Source organism: Cornus florida, unplaced genomic scaffold (assembly GCF_030987335.1).
Source record: "Cornus florida cultivar Cherokee Brave unplaced genomic scaffold, ASM3098733v1 CherokeeBrave_3.0.0_Hap2_Chr04, whole genome shotgun sequence".
Lineage (NCBI taxonomy): Eukaryota > Viridiplantae > Streptophyta > Magnoliopsida > Cornales > Cornaceae > Cornus > Cornus florida.
In genome coordinates, this window is record NW_026775574.1 from 33011539 (window position 1) to 33032505 (window position 20967).

Consider the following 20967-nt stretch of genomic DNA (forward strand, 5'->3'; position numbering starts at 1 on the left):
ACTTATGTTCCATTGCCTAACTTATATGGACCCAAGAAAATTTGGGTACCAAAAGGAGAATATGCAACCCTTTCTTGTAGGGTTACTTGATGTCATTAATCAAGAATTAGGAAGGAAGCAATACACCTTGGTGTAACTCCAAGGGCAAGGTAATTGGTAAAACTCTAAAGGGTCTTTCCATATTATGAATTGCTTAATTATTTGTTTCATGGTTTGTTGAAATCATTCATATATTGTGGAAGTTTTCTTTTATTCAAGTATTCATCAATTATGAAAACTATTTTTAGTGCATGATTTTCAAGGATTGAAAAATAATTTTTCATGCATTACAATCATATGAATTACTTGTAAATTATATTTGGAATGATACATTTTAAATAAGAAGATAGATTTTGCTTACTTAGAAGGAAAATTGGAATGTCTTTAGAAGAGGAATTAATTCAATAAAGCAAGTAGCAGCAGAGCCGACTTCATTCAAAGGAGAGCTGGATCCATAAGTAGAGAGAGCCGGCTCCATACATAAGAGAGCCGGCTCCCAACCTGCAAGTAAACTGCATGCTCTCGGGATCTTCTCAATAACTAGAGTGAGCCGGCTCTATTCACATAAGAGCAGGCTCCATAAAAAGAGAGAGCCAGCTCCATACACAAAAGAGCCGGCTCCCAACTTGGTTGTCAGTTATATGCTTTCGGATATTTCAGTTAGGACATTTAAGTTAAAAATTTCTGAGAGATAAGTGCATTTTCTTCCAAATTGTTTTCTAAAAAGGGGCACTTTATTCATTTTTACCCACCTTGAAAAAATCTCATTGTCATCTCTTGAATTTGATCATGAATAATGCACATGGAATTATATTATGATCCGTATATGAAATAATGTTTTCCACTTAATTATTAATTGCATATCTATTATTTGAATCGACAAATGTATTAGCATGCTAAGACCACTTAAAGATTCGATTTAAATTGAAGCATGTTGATTGTATGGAGTAACTCACTTATGCATTTTATTGAATTTAGGTCCAAAAGGAACTATATCAATATATGCTAACCTATATGGACCCATAAGAAATTGGGTACCAAAGAATGCTACTTGAGTGTGCTTTGTAGGTATAAAAATGATTTTCACTCAAGGACAAGTGGATTCTCAAGTTGGTGCCTGGAGCACAAAAGAAATATCATGCTAAGAATTCCTCTCACTCACAAAATGGAAAAGATGCATCACATTGAAAAATAACTTCCAAGCTAACGAAGTTAGTACCATGGGTAAATAATTCCTTTCTCATTAATATGCTTTTATATGAAGAATTCAATCATGAAATTCTAAGCATGATGCTCTTGATATGCTACTTGTTGCTAATAGATGTAAAAATGTCTATGTTTTGATATTTTGCATAAAAGTAGTTTGTTTTGGCATATGAGTTATTAACATGCTAATATAAAATGATTCTCTATCTTTCAAATGATCTTTAGATTAACTATGCCCAATCTTTGTAAAAGATTTATTAGAAGATATGCCATCAAATGAAAGCATACATTATCTCATGTAGACCATCAATACTATTTCATGTGAACCTTATCAACTATATTAAAGTAGCAATGTATAAAAAGTCATCTATATACTTTTGTGATCTTAAATGTTTTATCTATACTTAATTATGTCACTTCCATGCATATAGAAAATGAGGTTGTTCAACTTGAAAAGGTTTAGATGGACTTGAGAAATGATAAATCATATAGGTCCTACCTTGAATACCTAAAGGAATAAATCTCATTGGAAGAGACATCTCATTAAAATCCAAGAGTGAGAGTTTATAATGCCTTCCTAAGAGTGGATGTATAGTTCACCTTCATCATTTTCATCCATCATTGGTGAACATTCTCTATGTGCTTACTGCTGGAACTATTTTTTTTGGTAGTTACGATATTAACTAGGTTAGACTATCCCTAAGGGTTAATCCAAGAAGAAGAAATTGAATATATGACTTTCATATGACTTGAATTAAAGCAATAAGAATGCTACATATTTTTGCATGAAATGATTTTTATCAAATGCATGACTTATTGACTTCATATCTAAAAAGTCTTTTGAGGAAAAATCACCCAAACTTAAAATGCATAAATTTTGAACTAGATGTTTAATATTATCAATAGCCTTATGTAGTTAAAAATTACTCCTAGAGCCCTTTTTAAAAGACTTTGTGATTTTCTCATGAATAATGGTTTTTGACAAAATTAATTTATATCTCTCTCATTATTTTCAAAACCATCATTGACATTATGTTGATTGCACTTACATAGATAATCTTGTCTCTAAATCAACATATATGTTTTGTACAAAGAAGTTTACCTCAAGCATTCAAAAAAAATTAAAAATTGGCATGATAAGTAAACTTGATTTCTTCTAAGGATCAAAACTCCTTAAGTGTAAAATTAAATTTCTTATCTTTATTTGACACTTTAGTCTTGGGAATATGTCATTCAAAGAACATTTTGTTCTAACTTAGATGATTAATGTGATATTACAAGTGTTATTTTATGCATCCATTTTTAGCACTTTAGAATTTCATGTGATGTTTCTACATCACTTTTTAAAAGAATGTGTATAAAAGAGATAGTTTGCTTACCCACATGAAGAGTCATGTAGCCAATCTCTCATCACATCTTTTAAAGAAGATATTTTGGTATCTAGACCTCAATCTATGTATCATTGCTTTTGCAATTTAGAACTTCATGAGAAGTTTTGACATCACCCCTTGAAAAATATGTATAAGAGAAATATTGAGCTCATCCACATGAAAAATCATGTAGCCAATTATCTCTAATCATGTATATTCAAGAGAATATGCTTTTGTATAATTGGAAATTCATTGCATATAACGTGAGTAATGACACAACTTGCATATGTTTTATGTTTTCTATGCCACATGCGAATTTGATCATTCAATCATATCTTTTGGTATACATGGCTTAACTTATATATCATTGCTTTTAAAATTAGGTGTATCCATTAAATGATATATGATGTAAATGGAAGCATACTCATATGCCATGAACCTGAATGATCTATTGAACTCATGCTATCAATGACATTGGTATCTTATGATATAATTGCTTATATATTTCATTCCAAAGCACATTATAGTCATTAATACTATATTGCCATTTCTAGATTAAAACTACTTCTCTATGCTCAATGATAAATACTTAAAGAAGTTGTTTAGGCCTTCCACCTTTTTGAGATGACAAAGGGGGAGAAAAATGTGATGTGTGAAATGTTATGTTGTTTCATATCAAAGGGGAACATGCTTTTAGTTGTTGGATCAAATGCTTTATGTTATATACCATTATGTTATCATACCTTTTGATAGAAGCATGTTGATGGGGGAGATTTGTAGAAATCTCTTGAAGAGTAAAATGATCTTAAATGCATGCTTATGTTTAAAATAACTAATGATATATCAAGCATGCTATTTTATGACATTATATTTATTATATACACTTTGATAGGGGGAGCATTTTTCAAATGCCACTCCACTTGCTTATGAACACATCAATGTTTTGTCATCATCAAAAAGGGGGAGATTGTTGATCTTAAGGATCACATCCAAGGAAAATCTAGGTGTTTTGATGATAACAAACCATTAATGGTGTTTAAGGACTAATGTCTACCTTGAGTATTATATAGATTATTCACATTCAAAGAATGACCTCAATAAAACTATAAAGATCTTTTCAAGTATTCCATTATTCAAGATCACATCAATGAAAGAAATGGATACAAAGAAGAGTTGAAGTTACAAGGAACCAAAATGCAAAGTCCATCCAAAGATATCTTGGACTACAATGAGTAAGCAATCCACTCAAAGAAAGGAAAAAAAGTAGATTACCTCAAAGCTTAAACGATCATGGCCAAAACATGAAGAAAAAAGTAGATAGATTGGTGAGTGTTTAGGATTCAATGTCAAAATATTTATGAATCCATTTGAAGCGAATCTCTATAGGATCATGTATATCATCATTATCATTTATATATTCCTATTTTCATTAGCAATTGGCTATGAACTTCATCATATATAAAATGTGGAATCTTTGCTAAAGAATGAGTTAGTTCAAGCTTATTTAAGATTTGAAAGAACTCATCATTTAAGCTAGAAATTCTAGGACTATGCACATTAATCATAATATTTATTTTGGTCTCTAGAAAGTAAAGGAAAATGTATTGAAATTAAATTTTCATTTTTAAAGCCTTTGTTACCATAATTTGGTAAATGTCTTTAGGACACAATGCACTTGAAATTTATCATTTTCATATGTCTCTAGACTCTTAGAAATAGGTCTTGAACTAAATTGAACAATTCATCAAAGTCCTAGGTGTTAGAAAGATGGATATCTCATAAGAAGCAATTTTTAGCCCAGAAAATATCCAGACCAGCCTGTACTAAAACTGCTATCACTATTTGTGTAGTTGGAATTTTTAAGTAAGGCTAGTGGCATTGGAAAGCTAACTTCGAGCCTTTGAGTTTAGACTCAAATTGCACCTAAATTGGATTTGAATTTACTGAGATATGAGCATCACAAAATGTATGTTTCTGGTCTGTAAAATTTCTGACCAGGTTGCACTAAAATAGCCATAACTAATTATGTGGTTGGAATTTTTGAGCAAGGCCGGTGGCATTAGAATGTTGACTTCAAGGAAATTAATTTAGACTTAACTTTCTCCTCATTTGGAGTTAAATGGACTGAGTTATGTCCATTTAAAGTTATGTCCATCAATAGAACCGCCTCCGTAGGAGACAGAGCTAGCTCTTAATATTCCAGTAGCCTATTCTCACAAAAAATACCAACTCCCAGGTAGAGAATAGGCTCTTAGAGGTAGGGAGCTGGCTCCATGACATGGAGAGCCAGCTCTCAGAGTTATGGAAGCTTGCTCCCTTCAAGACAGAGCCTACTCCCTCCTAAAAATTCAAATCCAATGGCTTTTTTATCTTATGCTTTGTGCTATCCATCTCTAACAGCTCTTTTGAGCTTGTAAACTCTATAAATAGAGTGAGGAATGTCTGAACATTTCAAGAGACACATTTTGAGAGACATTATATTGCATCAAAGAGAGCTTTTGTTCTCATATCTTCTCCTTATCTCTCACATTCACTCATATACTATTTTGAGAGATTCAATTAAGCATTCAAAGGGCTTTTACTCTTGCTTGAATTTTTATAGAGTTTGTGCTCTATCATACACTTGAGATATAATAAGAGCTAATATTCTTCACTTATATCATCCTTTCTCATTCATATTTTTCATAGAGTATTGAGCTTCATTTATATTCATATCTACTCTAGTTGTAAGCCTTGATTTGCATATCAATCTTTGAGAGATATATTTGTATGCAACAAATCTTATATTCATTTGTAAGGGCTTGTGTGGCCCAAGGAATAAGAAGCAAGCTAACTTCAATTTGTAAGGGTTGGTGTGACCCAAAAGAAGACTAAGAGAGGTTATTCTCTTAGCAAGGTGAAGTAAGGAGTCACTTCTTGTAAAGGTTTGCTCTCCACCCGTAAGGAGGTGCACTAGTAGATTGGGAAGTCTCAAGAGGAGTCTTGAGCCGGGGAGTAGGAGTTTCCGAACCTCGCTAAAATCACCGAGTCATTGTTTGCAATTTCTCTTTCTTTAACTCTATTATAATTGTGCTATTAATTTTTTACTTTCTTTATTGCACAATTGCTTAAGTTGTTGATAAGAAATTATAAATCTATAAATTGTGAAAATTGGCCATTGCCTCTATTCACCCCCCCTCTAAAGTCAATTCTTGGGTAACATATCTTATTTTCCTAATTTAGACTAATTTCATGTTATTGCCCTTTTCAGGCGCTTATCCCCAAAATAAGTCAATTCAGCCAAATTAGAGCATAAAAAAACAATCTCAACCTAAATGGAAGAAAAGAGTAAAGTGGTGGAAAACAGCAAGTTTCGATCGATCAGACCAGTCTTCGATCGATCTCACAGTGATTGATCCAGCCTCACCAAGATGGATCCAACCCCTTGTCCTTATTTTCTTGATTTTCCATCTTTGATTGATCCAACTTTCCTTTCAATTGATTAAACTTCTTTGATATTATCCCCACCTACCACTTTTGTCTTTTTCCCAAAATATCCCAAAAATATCTCAGGTTTGTCTTATCCCAAAAAGGCACTGCCAAGGTTTGATCGATCCGGCCATACTTTAATCGATCTGTCCATACTTCGAACGATCTCATTAGAATTCAATCGATCAAACCTCCTCAAGTTTGAAATAAAATAGAGTCCAGCTCATTAAAAGATGGCTCGTGGTGCAATCATTGAAGGGGCCCTAGTGCACGAAACCTGACCATTGGGTGTGACATTGGAGCTACCTATATAAGGATTTTGAGCCATTTTTATAAAAGGGGATCATCATACAACAATACAATAGAGGAGAGAGCCTAGAGATTAGAGAGATACACACACCATTTAGGAGTTCTTCCATTCATCTAGGGTTTCCATCAAGGAGGAGGGTTGAATGAGTACATTAATGAGTGGCTAAACATCTTCTTGGGTTAGAGTTAGCCCTAAGCATGCCTTCTAGATCTTGATGTTTTGTATTGTGAGGGGATTTATGTTGTAATTCTTGTCTTGACATTTGATTTATATGAATCTTATTTCTACAATGATTTGTATTGTTTAATACTTCCAATTGATCATTTCATTCTATTCATATGTCTATGTATGCTAGAATAGATGTTCATGTATTTATCTCTTCGTTTTGTGATATTGATGCATGTCTATATGTGTTGATGCTATGAATCTAGAGATTGTCAAGGCATAGTGCTTTAATGAAATACTCTTGTGGCTTGTTTGATGGTTCATACTCATTTCTTGATGGATTGTGCCTCTACCTTAGTTTAAGTAGTTTAATTTTCATGTTCTTAGTTTAGTTGTAGTGTAGTTGTCTTATTTTCTTGGATAGGAAGACAATCCATGCGTATTATTTGATGTTCCATGCTTATGAATGTAACTAGTATAATTCTCTAACTTATTAATGTGTTTGATTGTAAGCTTAAATGAAGGAATAATGGCTTAGTTAGATATATTGTGCTATTCATTAGGTTGCCTAGACAATGTATGCTTAATTAGTTATCAATGCTAGTTGATTCAATCAATCACACATTTTAGTATTGCAACTTATATTTCCCCTCATTCATTACACATTGAGTATCTAAAAAGGTGGTGTTTAGTGGCAACGTCTAAATCCCAAGATCCCTCTTTCTTGTTCTCTACCCTTTATTTACTTTAATTGCTTTGTATTGAATTTATTTACATTGTAGTTTAATTAACCAATCAAACTACTTTTTGATCACTGGACCTACTAGTCCGACCTTGTTTCCATATCAGCATTGCCCCCAATCCCTTGGGACGATCCCTACTTACCCAAGCTATATTAGTAGTTAAAGGTAGTAGTGACACTTTATAAATTCAAAATTGGCCACTCTTTAACACATTTTAACTTATTGGTTCACAACGACACCAAGTTTTGGCGCCGTTGAAGGGGATTGAATTGGCAACGCCGTGTATTGGAAACAATTAGGAATTAGTACTCTTTTGATCATGTCTTTACTTTATTTTATTTTAATTACTTATTGTGTTTGTTCTTGATTGGCTTGGTGCATTTAGAAAGGAAGTGAAGCAAAGGAGAATTGGAAATCAAGGAGCTAAGTTAAGCATAAAAAGGGCAAAATTCTAAAAAATTGCAAAGCATAGCAAAACTTGAAAACTAAATTGAAGTTGCTTAAGGACCTTTTGTGAGCTTTTTCTAACTCAATCTCTAGTTCAATCGTCAGCCCGCGTGGTGGTAAGTTCTTAAATTCTTAGATAGATCGTGAGCCTGCATGGAGGCAATTTAATTTTTCTTGTATATTGTTCAAGCATGGGAGTATGGGATCAATGTATGTGGAGGATTGTTGTTGATTGCTATGTGTTGCGAAGGAGAAGTGTTTGATTTAATTGTTTTTGTTGGTGTGTTATTTGAAGTGTTGTGTGGTCCTTCCCTTTTCCCTTCATTTTAGGCATTTTAATGAAAAATCTAGAGGGTAATTTTGGTTATTTAGACCCGCATTTCATGGAACATCCTCCTCTCAACCAATTTCTTCCTGGAGTTCAAGCTCCAATTCCTCCAATGATCCTTCGTGACCATTATAATCTCTATGAATACTATGCCCCAACTTGTATCATGCTTCCAAATTTTGGAGCCGACCAATATGAGATTAAGCTCGAGACTATTTAAATGTGTCCACTTTTCTATGGTTTAGATGGCGAGGAACCATATAAACATCTTGATGAATTTCTTGAAATATACTCCACCGTGAAGTACATGAATGTCTCAGAGGAAGTCCTTAGGTTACTCTTTTTTTCCCTTTACTCTTAAAAATAAGGCGAAACATTGGTTTAACAACTTAGGGGCAAATTCAATAACTTCTTTGATGCAAATGCAAAATAAATTTTTGAAAAAAATTTAACCCATGAGTTTGACCAATTCAATGAGAACCGCCATTAGAGATTTTTCTCAAGGGGAAGGAGAACTTTTGCATGAGGCTTGGGAAAGATTGAATGACTTGCTAACGAAATACCCACACCATGGCATTCCTAAATGGTAAGTGGTTCAATATTTCTATGAAAGTCTATCCGACACTTATAAGGACATTGTTGATACATCATGTGGGGGTTCATATTTCAGAAAATATGAGGATGATGTTTGGCACCTTTTTGAAAAAATAAGTGAAAATTCATTGCATAAGTCTCACACTTCTCGGTTGAGTCATGATTCTACTAAGAAAAAGAGAAATTTGAAAGTATGTTAAATTGAGAGTCCAATGGAGATTGTTGCCGAGGTCAAAACTCTCACTCAAAAACTTGATCAATTTCTATTGAGTTAAAAACCGATAATTCAATCATCTCATTTTCTTAATCATCATCATCGTCCTCATTCTTGTGAGCCATGGTTCAAGTATATTGCACATTACTTCGAATTGTCCCCATGGACATGTGCTTGATGAACACTATGAACAAGTCAATGCTGCATTTGCTCACCCTCTTTCGAATGCTTATGTTTCAGTGTAGAGTGAACATTCAAGTCCTTTTTAAGCTAAAAATTTTTAAAACCAATATATTCCTCCTCATCAAAGAAATAAAGGTTCAAAAGGATTTGTTTCATCTTCTTCTTATCATCAAAGAATGAATCATTTCTCTCACCCTTAAGCTTATAATTCTTAAAGTAGCTCTAATCATCCTCATGCACTTTCTAGCAATTCCATATTTGAAGATAAGGTCTTAGTGGCTTTAGGTAGTTTAGAAATGAACACCAATTTGTTGCATTCTCATTCTCAATTGATATCAAAGCTTGAGTCTCAAATCGGGATGATAGCTAATGCATTGAATGCAAGAGAAATTGGTAAATTGCCTAGCCAACCCGAAAGGAACCCAAAAGCCCAATATTTTGTGGTAGCAAACTCTATATTGGGGTGCCCTTCCCAAGAGCAAGTGCAAGCAATTACCACTTTGAGAAGTGGTAGGCAAGTTGACAATAGGGTTGAACAATCAAGTAAAGATAATGAACCAGTGCAACCCAAAATTGACCCCCGTCCCATTTCCAGTCCTACTCCTACTTCCTTAGATGAAAATGTCACTATCAAGAATTCTCAACCCTCTCTATCATCCCCTCAAGTTGCAAGGTCTTATGAACTAAAAGCTCCATTTCCTTATGCTTTAAAAGAAACTTCGCCTTTTGGGAGGCAAGAAGGAAAAATCCATGACATGATGGAGGTGTTTAAACAAGTGAACAAAAACCTACCCCTCTTTGGATGCAATTAGGCAAATTCTGCCTTATGCAAAATTTTTGAAAGATCTTTGCACACAAAAAAGGAAGAGCAAGGGGACAAGGTCCAAAAAAAAGTATTTCTCATGGAGCAAGTGAGCTCCATCATTCAACATAACACTCCACTTAAGTTTAAAGATCCCAGTGCTCCGACCATCTCATATGTGATTGGACACCATGAAGTTTGTAGAGCTCTTCTTGACTTAAGAGCGAGTGTTAATTTGATTCCTTACTCCGTGTATGTCCAACTAGGATTGAATGAATTGAAGCCAACCTCGGTGGTGCTTCAATTAGCTGATAGATCCATCAAAACACCTAGGGGCATGGTTAAGGACATACTCATCAAGGTTGACAAGTTCTACTTCCCGGTTGATTTTGTAGTTCTTGATACCGAACTGGTTGCTAATCTGACCAACCACATCCCAATCATCTTAGGAAGGCCATTTCTTGCCACTGCAAATGCCACTATTAATTGTAGATCTGGTGTCTTGGACCTTTCTTTTGGTAACATGATGGTTAAACTCAATGTCTTCAATGCAAGTCGACATCCTATCGATGAAGACGAGTGTTGTCTCGTAGATGTATTGGATGAGGTTGTTGAGGAATCCATTCCTTCCATAATTATGAAAAAGCTAACAGAGGACAATCTTTCATCTCTCCTACCCGATGATCCTCTTGCATCTTATCTTCTTGAAATGTATGGCAATTGTGGATTTGATGATAAAGGATCAATAAGTGAAGTAAATAATTTAATGGAATCTGTTGCAAGCTTGGATTTTCCACCTTAGAAAATTCCAAAAAGAACCTCTTCCTCCACTCTCTAGCACTCCACCGGTTCCATCTCTAATCTCTCCACCAACTCGTGAGCTTAAAACTCTACCTTCCACTCTTAAGTATGCCTTTTCAGGCTCGAAAGAGACTCTTCTGGTCATCATTTCCTCTAGCCTTGAAGAAGACTAAGAGAATGTTCTCTTAAATGTGCTAAAAGAAAATAAAGAAGCTATAGGATGGAGTGTGGCGGATCTAAAGGGAATTGACCCTTTTATTTGCATGCATCACATACTTATGGAAGAAGATGAGAAACCTTTTAGAGATGCCCAAAGAAGATTAAATCCAAATATGAAAGAAGTGGTTAAGAAAGAAGTTGTCAAGCTTTTAGATGCCGGTATCATTTACCCAATCTCTGATAGTAAATGGGTGAGTCCAACTCAAGTAGTTCCCAAGAAATCGGGGATTACGGTGGTTGAGAATACAAAAGGTGAAGAAATTTCTAAGCGTACCACCAATTCATGGCGTGTATGCTTTGACTACCGCAAATTGAATGCCGCCACTAGAAAAGATCACTTCCCTTTGCCATTTATTGATCAAATTCTAGAGAGATTGGCCAGGCAACAAAATTACTGCTTTCTGGATGGCTATTCAGGTTACAACCAAGTTGCTCTTGACCCTTTAAACCAAGAAAAAACTACCTTTACTTGTCCTTTTGGCACATTTGCTTATAGACAGATGCCATTTGGTTTGTGTAATGCCCCTGCCACATTCCAATGGTGTATGATGTTAATTTTTTCGAACATGGTGGAAGAGTACCTAGAGGTCTTTATGGATGATTTTTTTGTCTTTGGGTCTTCATTTGATGTATGCCTCAAAAATCTAAATTTGGTGCTTACAAGATGTCGTGAAACAAACCTTGTTCTCAGTTGGGAAAAGAGTCATTCATGGTTCAAGAAGGCATTGTTTTGGGTCATGTCATCTCAAAAAGGGGAATTGAGGTAGATAAGGCAAAAGTTGAGCTCATTTGTGAATTGCTTCCACCTTTTACGGTGAGAGAGGTTCACTCCTTTCTAGGTCATGCCAGCTTCTATCGCCGTTTCATTAAAGACTTTAGAAAAATTGCTAGACCCTTGTGCAATCTTCTTGTCAAGGAAACACCATTCGTCTTTGATTAAGCATGCTTTGATGCTTTTCATAAACTGCGTAATTTATTGTCATCTGCTCCTATTATGCAACCTCCCAATTGGTCATTACCATTTGAAATCATGTGTGATGCCTCTGATTATGCCATGGGAGCAGTGTTGGGACAAAGGGTAAGCAAACTTTCGTGCGCTGTATACTATGCAAGCAAGACCCTTTTGGGAGCTCAATTGAATTATTCCATTACCGAGAAGGAATTACTTGCCGTAGTGTATACCCTTGATAAATTCAGGTCTTATCTCTTAGGGTCAAAAATCATTATCTATTCTGATCATGCTGCTTTTAGGCATCTTTTGACTAAGAAGGAAACAAAGCCTCGTTTGATAAGATGGATTTTGCTTCTTCAGGAATTTAATTTTGAAATCAAAGACAAGAAAGGCACCAAAAATGTGGTTGCCGACCATCTTTCAAGATTAATGGTAGAATCTTCCCCAAGTCCACTAATTCGTGATTCATTTCTGAATGAGCAACTCTTCAAAATTTCTAATGGACAAATGCCTTGGTTTGCTGACATTGTGAATTTTCTGGCAATTGGCAAGCTTCTAAATAATTGGTCAAGGAACGAAAAGAACCGTTTCTTTGCCAACATCCGGAATTACTATTGGGAAGATCCTATCTTGTATCGATATTGCCCAGATCAAATTGTGAGAAGATGCATCCCGGAGAGTAAAATTCCAAATGTCCTTGTGTTTTGTCATACCCTTGCATGTGGTGGGCATTTTAGTGTGAAGAAAACCGCTTTGAAGGTGCTTCAAAGTGGGCTATTTTAGCCCACCATCCATAGAGATGCCTACAATTTTTGCAAGGAATATGAGAGATGTCAAAAAATGGGATTGATGTCAAGAAGAGATATGATGCCCTTAACAAATATTCTTGTGGTTAAGATCTTTGACATTTGGGGCATTGATTTCATGGGTCCTTTCCCTATGTCCTATGGTTTTTACTACATTTTACTTGCCGTTGATTATATTTCTAAGTGGGTAGAGGCTTGTGCTACTAAAACGAATGACCACTCCGTGGTTGTTCAATTCTTTAAATCCAATATTTTTATTCGTTTCGGTATGCCAAGAGCAATGATTAGTGACAAAGGGAAGCACTTTTGCAATCAATTCTTAAGGAAACTATTTCTTAAATACTCAGTCTCACATAAAGTTGTTACCCCTTATCATCCTCAAACAAGTGGGCAAGCATATACTTAAGAAAATAGTGAACACAACCCGGAAAGATTGATTACGGAAATTAAATGATACTTTGTAGGCTTACCGGACAGCATATAAGACTCTCATTGGCATGTCTCCTTATAGACTTGTATATAGAAAATCTTGCCACCTTCTGGTTGAGTTAGAACACAAGGCTATGTGGGCAGTTAAAAAGCTAAATCTTGACCATGATAAAGCTGGAGAAAACCGTTCACTTTAATTAAATGAGTTTGAGGAGTTGAGATATAATGCTTATGATAATGCCAAACTTTACAAAGAAAGAACTAAGACTTTTTATGATAAACACATTGTGAAGAAATCTTTTGAACTCGGTCAAAAAGTATGGCTCTTCAACTCTAGATTAAAACTCTTTCTTGGAAAGTTATGGACCAAATGGGAAGGCCCATATAAGATCATTTCAGTTGCGCCTCATGGGGCGGTTGAAATACAAAGTTTGAAAAACGAAACTATATTCAAAGTGAATGGACAAAGGTTGAAGCCCTATATTGAAGGGCAAGTTTTTCAAAGACATACGAAAGCCGCCCTTTTGGTGGATCCTATTTATGAAGAGATATAGTGATGCACTCAATGTTCTCAAGAGAAGTTCAATTTCTTGCATATTCTTATATGTTCGATCGATCTCAAAAGATATTCGATCGATCGAACATCATCTCTGTATCCAACCATCTCTCTATCCCAACATACTGAAATTTCCTGCATATTTCAGCTCTTTAGTCCATCGTGCGCACTTCCTTCTAGATTGATCCAATTCTCTCTCGATCGATCCAGTTTCCCTTGGATCGATCGGAGTTCTATACTTAGAAAATTTTTAGATCCCTGCATATTTCATTTCGCTGTGTATCGTTTGAAGCTATCTGTAGATTTTCAGGTTTTGGATTGATCGAAATTGGATCGATCATTCTTTGATTAATCAGAATGTTTCTCATTTCATTCAAAATAATAATAATAATAATAATAATAATAATAATAATAATAATAATAATCAATCAATCAATCAATCAATCAATTAATCAATCTACACTTCAAAGCAGCATTCCGTCTTGCTAGAGACGTTAAACTTAGCATCCACATGACACATTGTGTCTTTTATCTCTTGTATAGTCCATATTCATTTTCATTTTATTTTATTTTATTTTATTTCTTTATCCTTCTTGCATTTTGTTTCATTATACATACTTTCATAAAATAAAAAATATAAAAACTTTTCATCATTGTGCCCTTATGTGTAGTTATGTATACTTTATGATTTATCTTGGGCTTGATCTCATATCTCTCTTTCATCTTGTGCTATATTACTTTAGATTGCATGCCTTGGTTATTCTTATCCCATTTGATATTTTATGTGAGATTGCTAGTGTGGTTATTCACGTAGTTGTTAATTCCAAGTTTGGGGGAAACATCTTTCAAATTGGATCACTACCGGGCTTCATGTCTTTGCCACCGTAGTATATTCTTTCCATCTTTTCCATTGTTCTCATTGCACATTGAGGACAATGTGCGGTTTAAGTTTGGGGGTAAGGTAACTTTGTTGCATTCTACTTAAAATTGAGCTTTAAATGCATGATTGAGATTTAGGATCCATTTGAGCTATGATTTTGATCTTTTGAGGACCATGATACTTAGAATTTAAAAATTTCTTGACTTGAGAGTCCAATACTCCTTGTATGCCTTGTGGATGCCATTTAGGAGTAAATTTTTTGAAAGATTGATATCTTGCTTGCATTTGTGGTCCACATCATCCTGATCTTATGATTGTTTTGAGATTCACTCTAGGATTCTACACTAGCACAGGTGCACACTAGCATTCATTTGTGGGGTACATGCTTTGTTGACTATTGAATTGGTTATATCCCAATTGAGCTAGTTGTGCATTGAAAGCTTTATTTTGACAAAAGTGGATAACAATCCCTTTTCATTGAGTAGTCGGGATTCTAGCCTAATCAAGAACTGAATTTCTCGCGCCGAAAAGGGGAGGGCCCAAACTCTAGGTTAATAATTGTACTTACAAAAAAAAAAAAAAAAAAAGTTGCAAAAGTAATAAAAAAAAGTGAAGACTTCTCCCAAAAGGTGAGAAGTGGGAAATGATTAGATGGAGGTTGTTTTTATTTGTAGCCTAGTTGATTTGAGCTTGTAAGTCCTTAGGGGTGTTTAAACGCCTAATGCCCTAAAGCCGTCCGGTTTGGGAGTCATTGACCTAACACTTGACCTCATGGATCGCTAGAAAGCTTAATAGATCAACACATTGCACCATGCTTCCATCTTTGATCCTTAGGATAGTAATATATATATATATATATATATATATATATATATATATATATATAATACTAATAATAATTATAATCGAGTGAAAAGAATAAGCGCACCTAGTTGAATAAACTTTAATAAAAGGTTCACTCTTTGTTTTGATTATTGGGACTAGATTTGTGTGCTAGTTTGAGGGTAAGGATGTGATTATTTCTTTAGTTGGCTTAGATATCAACATATTTGATGCCGGTTTACTCAAAAAAGATTTTAGTGTTTTTTGATTTGCATGATCATTTTCTTGATGTGTGGAGGATCATACTTACTTGCTTGATGTTAAAATTTTGGGAGATTGCTTGGAAATTATTGAAAAATTACATACTTGAGGTAGTTTTCTCCCAATGCTTGTTTGCAATATTAGTGCCTCTTTTATAAGAATGAGCTTAATGTTTGTGGGTATCATTTTTGGAAACTCTCACGAGACTTCACTCGTCCGCTAGGGGTAACTTAGGGGTTTAAAAGGCTTGTTGCATATGTTAAATGCAATCTTGTTCTGTACGAAAGTGGCGTTATCCATTTATTGCTTTATAGTTTATAGTTGTATAGTTTTTCATTTCATTCCTTTACTTTCTAGTTCATTGCTAGGGATGAGCAATATTTAAGTTTGGGGGTGTGATGAGGGCTGAAAAGTGCGCTTAAACCCCTTAAGCTCGAGTATTCTAGGACCTTTATCTATCTTATTTTCCTGATTTAGACTCATTTCATGTTATTACTCTTTTCAGGCGCTTATCCCCAAAATAAGTCAATTCAGCCAAATTAGAGCATAAAAGAAGCAATCCTAAGCTAAATGGAAGAAAAGAGCAAAGTGGTGAAAAACAGCAAGTTTCGATCGATCAGACCAATCTTTGATCGATCTCACATTCATCGATCCTGCCTCACCAAGATGGATCGAACCCCTTGTCCTTATCCTCCTAAATTTTCATCTTCGATCGATCCAACTTTCCTTTCAATCGATCAAACTTCTTTGATCTTATCCCCACTTACCACTTTTGTCTTTTTCCCAAAATATCCCAAAAATATCTAAGATTTGTCTTATCCCAAAAAGGCGTCGCTAAGGTTTGATTGATCCAGCCATACTTTGATCGATTTGTCCATACTTCGATCGATCTCATTAGAATTCGATCGATCGAACCTCCTTAAGTTCGAAATAAAACAGAGTCTAACTCATTAAAAGATGGCTCGTGGTGCAATCATTAAAAGGGCCCAGTGCACGAAACCTGACCATTGGGTGTGACATTGGAGCTACCTATATAAGGATTTTGAGCCATTTTTATAAAGGGGGATCATTATACAACAATACAATAGAAGAGAGAGACTAGAGATTAGAGAGATACACACACCATTTGGGAGTTCTTCCATTCATCTAGGGTTTCCATTAAAGAGGAAAAGATCAATCCTACTATGGAGATAGTCCTTGAGGGCTGGATGACTACATTAATAAGTGGCTAAACATCTTGTTGGGGCTAGAGTTAGCCCTAAGCATGCCTTCTAAATCTTGATATTTTGTATTATGAGGGGATTTATGTTGTAATTCTTGTCTTGACATTTGATTTATATGAATCTTGTTTCTACAATGATTTGTGTTGTTTAATACTTCTAATTGATCATTTCATTCTATTCATATGTCTATGTATGCTAAAATAGATGTTCATATATTTATCTCTTGGTTTTGTGATATTGATGCATGTCTATATGTGTTGATGCTATGAATCTAGAGATTGTCAAGGCATAGTGCTTTAATGAAATACTCTTGTGGCTTGTTTGATGGTTCATACTCATTTCTTGATGGATTGTGCCTTTACCTTAGTTTAATTAGTTTAATTTTCATGTCCCTAGTTTAGTTGTAGTGTAGTTACCTTATTTTCTTAGAGAAGAGGACAATCCATGCTTGTTATTTGATGTTCCATGCTTATGAATGCAAGTAGTATAATTCTCTAACTTATTAATGTGTTTGATTGTAAAATTAAAGGAAGGAATAATGGCTTAGTTAGATATATTGTGTTATTCATAAGGTTGTCTAGACAATGTATGCTTTATTAGTCATTCATACTTATTGATTCAATCAATCACACATTTTAGTATTGCAACATATATTTCCCCTCATTCATTACATATTGAGTATCTAGAAATGTGGTGTTTAGTGGTGACCTCTAAATCCCAAGACCCCTCTCTTTTGTTCTCTACCTTTTATTTACTTTAATTTCTTTGTATTGAATTTATTTACATTGTAGTTTAATTAACCAATCAAACCACTTTTTGATCACTCGACCTATTAGTTCGACCTTGTTTCCATATCAACATTGCCCCCAATCCCTTGGGACGATCCCTACTCACCCTAGCTATATTAGTTAGAGGTAGAAGTAGCACTTTATAAATTCAAACTTGGCCACTCTTTAACACATTTTAACTTGTTGGTTCACGACGACACCAAACACGCCACGCGATGTCTAAAGGAGACCATAAAAGCTTCCTCCACTAAGTGAAGCCACTAAGCTTTTCAATGAAAGGATATATGCTACCTATGGTATGAACTCATGCCAAGCTCCAACAATATATGGATATCGACCTGGGAAACAAGAAAAAGATGTTTTGAAACCCACACCAGGAAAAGAGTGCCACATTCAGTAAAGAAAAATCATGTCTAATGAGACATCTAATTAATAAGCTCCAAAATTCAAAGTCAAAATAAGCAGCACATATGACTGCCCGAGTCTCACCCCTTAAAAATTAGGGAGTTACTAATCTCATTTTCATGATGATGAAGCAAAGACCAGTTTAAGGAGATACACAGAAAAGAGAAACGACAGTGAAAATAACGGGCCCACATTATCATCCCAAGACTAGTCACTACTCATGAAATCAATGCTCCCTCATATGGTGTATCACATCTCCAATACTAGTCATCCCATCACTGTTGATTAAACTTGCCATTTTGCGGGTAGGAGCCTTTACATCATCAAAGCATGGTAATATCGTATTTTTACAAGGCGATGCAGAAAAGGTAATATCGAATTGTTTACCTACATGAAAAAAAATAAGAACATAGTTTTTACTCACCTAATATATATTATAAAGATAAAAGCTTCCTTTTCATTCACCGAAAGATAATTTAACATTTTAAAATTCATTCAAAGTCTAATGTCTAAATTTCACCCTTAGTGTGTTAATCATATACCAATAATGCATCTGTAGTGTGCTAAGTTTATTTCCAATATCTAATTAAAGCTTTAGCGTGTCATTCATTAGAGAAAGCACCTCTAGTGTGTTAAATATATCCTTTCAAAACACACCCTTATTGTGTTATCCCAATGGATGACCCAATTCGTAATAAGGACTAAAATGCTCCATGCACACATTTAAAGAACCCGTGGCCAATTTTGTGCCAACTAAGGCGCAAAATGGGTTATGTCTACTTCTTTGTTTGTCATTGCTTCACAACACCAAACAAAGAGGGGCAGCTGTAGACACCCCATTTTGCCCCTACCCATTTGTAGGGGTATTTCGGTTAAACTAGTTTGGCCAAGCTAGGAAAATTAGAAAATCCGACCATTGAATCTAAAAAGGACTTCACCATTAAGTCCAGAGTGTCCCAAAACCATTGGGATATACCTGGACTCGAATTTGTAATAACACACCTAACACTTGATCAAGGAAGGGGCAAAATAGTAATTTTGCACCCCTAAACTGTTCAAGTTTGATTAAACTTGAAAAGGCGGTCTAATATAATTTCCAAATAAAAAATGGACCTTGCCATTGTATCGAAAATGCGTCAAAACCTTAGTGGTGAAAAAAACAGTTAATAAATATTAAATAAAGAAAATAATAAATAATATAAAAATAAAAACTAAGTAAATAAATAAATATTAACTTTTGTTAATTAATTGAAACAAAGATATCATTGTTGATCATTCAGGTCGTGGCCTTAAGCCACATGGATAAGACCATATATATCTATATATATATATATATATATATATATATATATTTATATATGTATGTAATATTAATACAATAGAAATATAAAGAAGGAAAGGGAAAACAAATTATAAAATTAAAATAAAGATAAAAAAAACTAAACTAATCAATACCATTAAATTATTGCATAAGCCTATGATAGTTTCACTCAAATAACTAATGCAATAAAATAAAACATTATCATTTTTTTAAATTCAAATAATGAAATAAAATATTATCATTTTTTAAAATTCAAATAATAAAATAAAACATTATCAATTTTTAAATTCAAATAATAAAATAAAACGTTATCATTTTTTAAATTCAAATTAAGTTGTTAAAATTGATAACGTGATCAATTCTATCTTATCCGATGCGTTATTTCTTCTCTCTGATGAGTCTATTTAAGATTTCAGGGACGAAATTATCCAGGAGACCCATAGACACTAGGATATACCAATTACAAACTCTAAGAGGAGAGCGCTCGAAACACAAAAATACCTATTACTAATCCATCGCACATACTCCCAAAGCACCATTTTGTGAAACACTGAATAAATCTTTTTCACCTTAGACAATCACTCCCTATTTCTCTATAAGCCCTCTTGCAATCTTCAGTCTGGGAAGAGTCAAAAAGAAAAAGTGCGAGAGCAAGTAACATATTTTAGTCAGAAGAAGCATAAAAGGTTTCTGCATGTGTGGGACAATTGCTCGTGGCATCTAGTCAAGACAAAACAAATAGAGAGACTTTGGACAGATGGAATTAATTCTGCAGGTATTGTTAATACAACAACTGTTTATATATATATACACATATATATATGCACTTAATATATGCCGCAGGATGAGTTTTGACCAGTAGACATGGATTTATGATAGGGCTTTTGTTTTCTTATAAATTTATGAAGAATAAACATGCATGATGTACAATGGTTCATATATATTTATATATACATATATTGATAAATGTAATTATCAGTGACGATTTTGCTCTATATCTATATCTATGTATATTGTCTATCTCTACTCTCTCTCATCAAAATTTTCTATCACTCTGTCATTTTTGTTTACTTTTAGTCAAATTTTCATCAATTTGTGATGTTCTTTATGGTGGTTATCGCGGGCACCAATGTTTAAAAATATACTAAGAATGTGAGTGTGCAATATGGCCAAGTTTTAAATTTATAAAAGCCACTACTACATCTAACTAAAAATATAGCTCGGGTGAGTAGGGATCGTCCCAAGGGATTGTGGGTGTGTTTGCAATGGAAATAATGTATAGGTTTAGTAGGTCGAATGATCAAAAGGTTGGTTTGTTTAGTTGATTAAACTACAATGCAATTGAACTTAAAGCAAGTAAAAGGTAACAATTTAGAATATAGGGAAAAAGATATAGAGGAGAGGACTTGGGGTACTAGAGCTCACTACTAAGCTTGACTTCACTAGACACTAGCAATTGTATATCAATGGGGAAATTGAATTGTAACTTGTGTGTGTGTGTGACATTAATTGAAACTAGGCATGGATGAAAAATAACTATAGATTGTCTAGCCAATTCAAATGGAAAGCACAACCTATCAAATGAGACCAAAATCCATTCAATGAAACCACAATTTATGCACACACAACTATCTA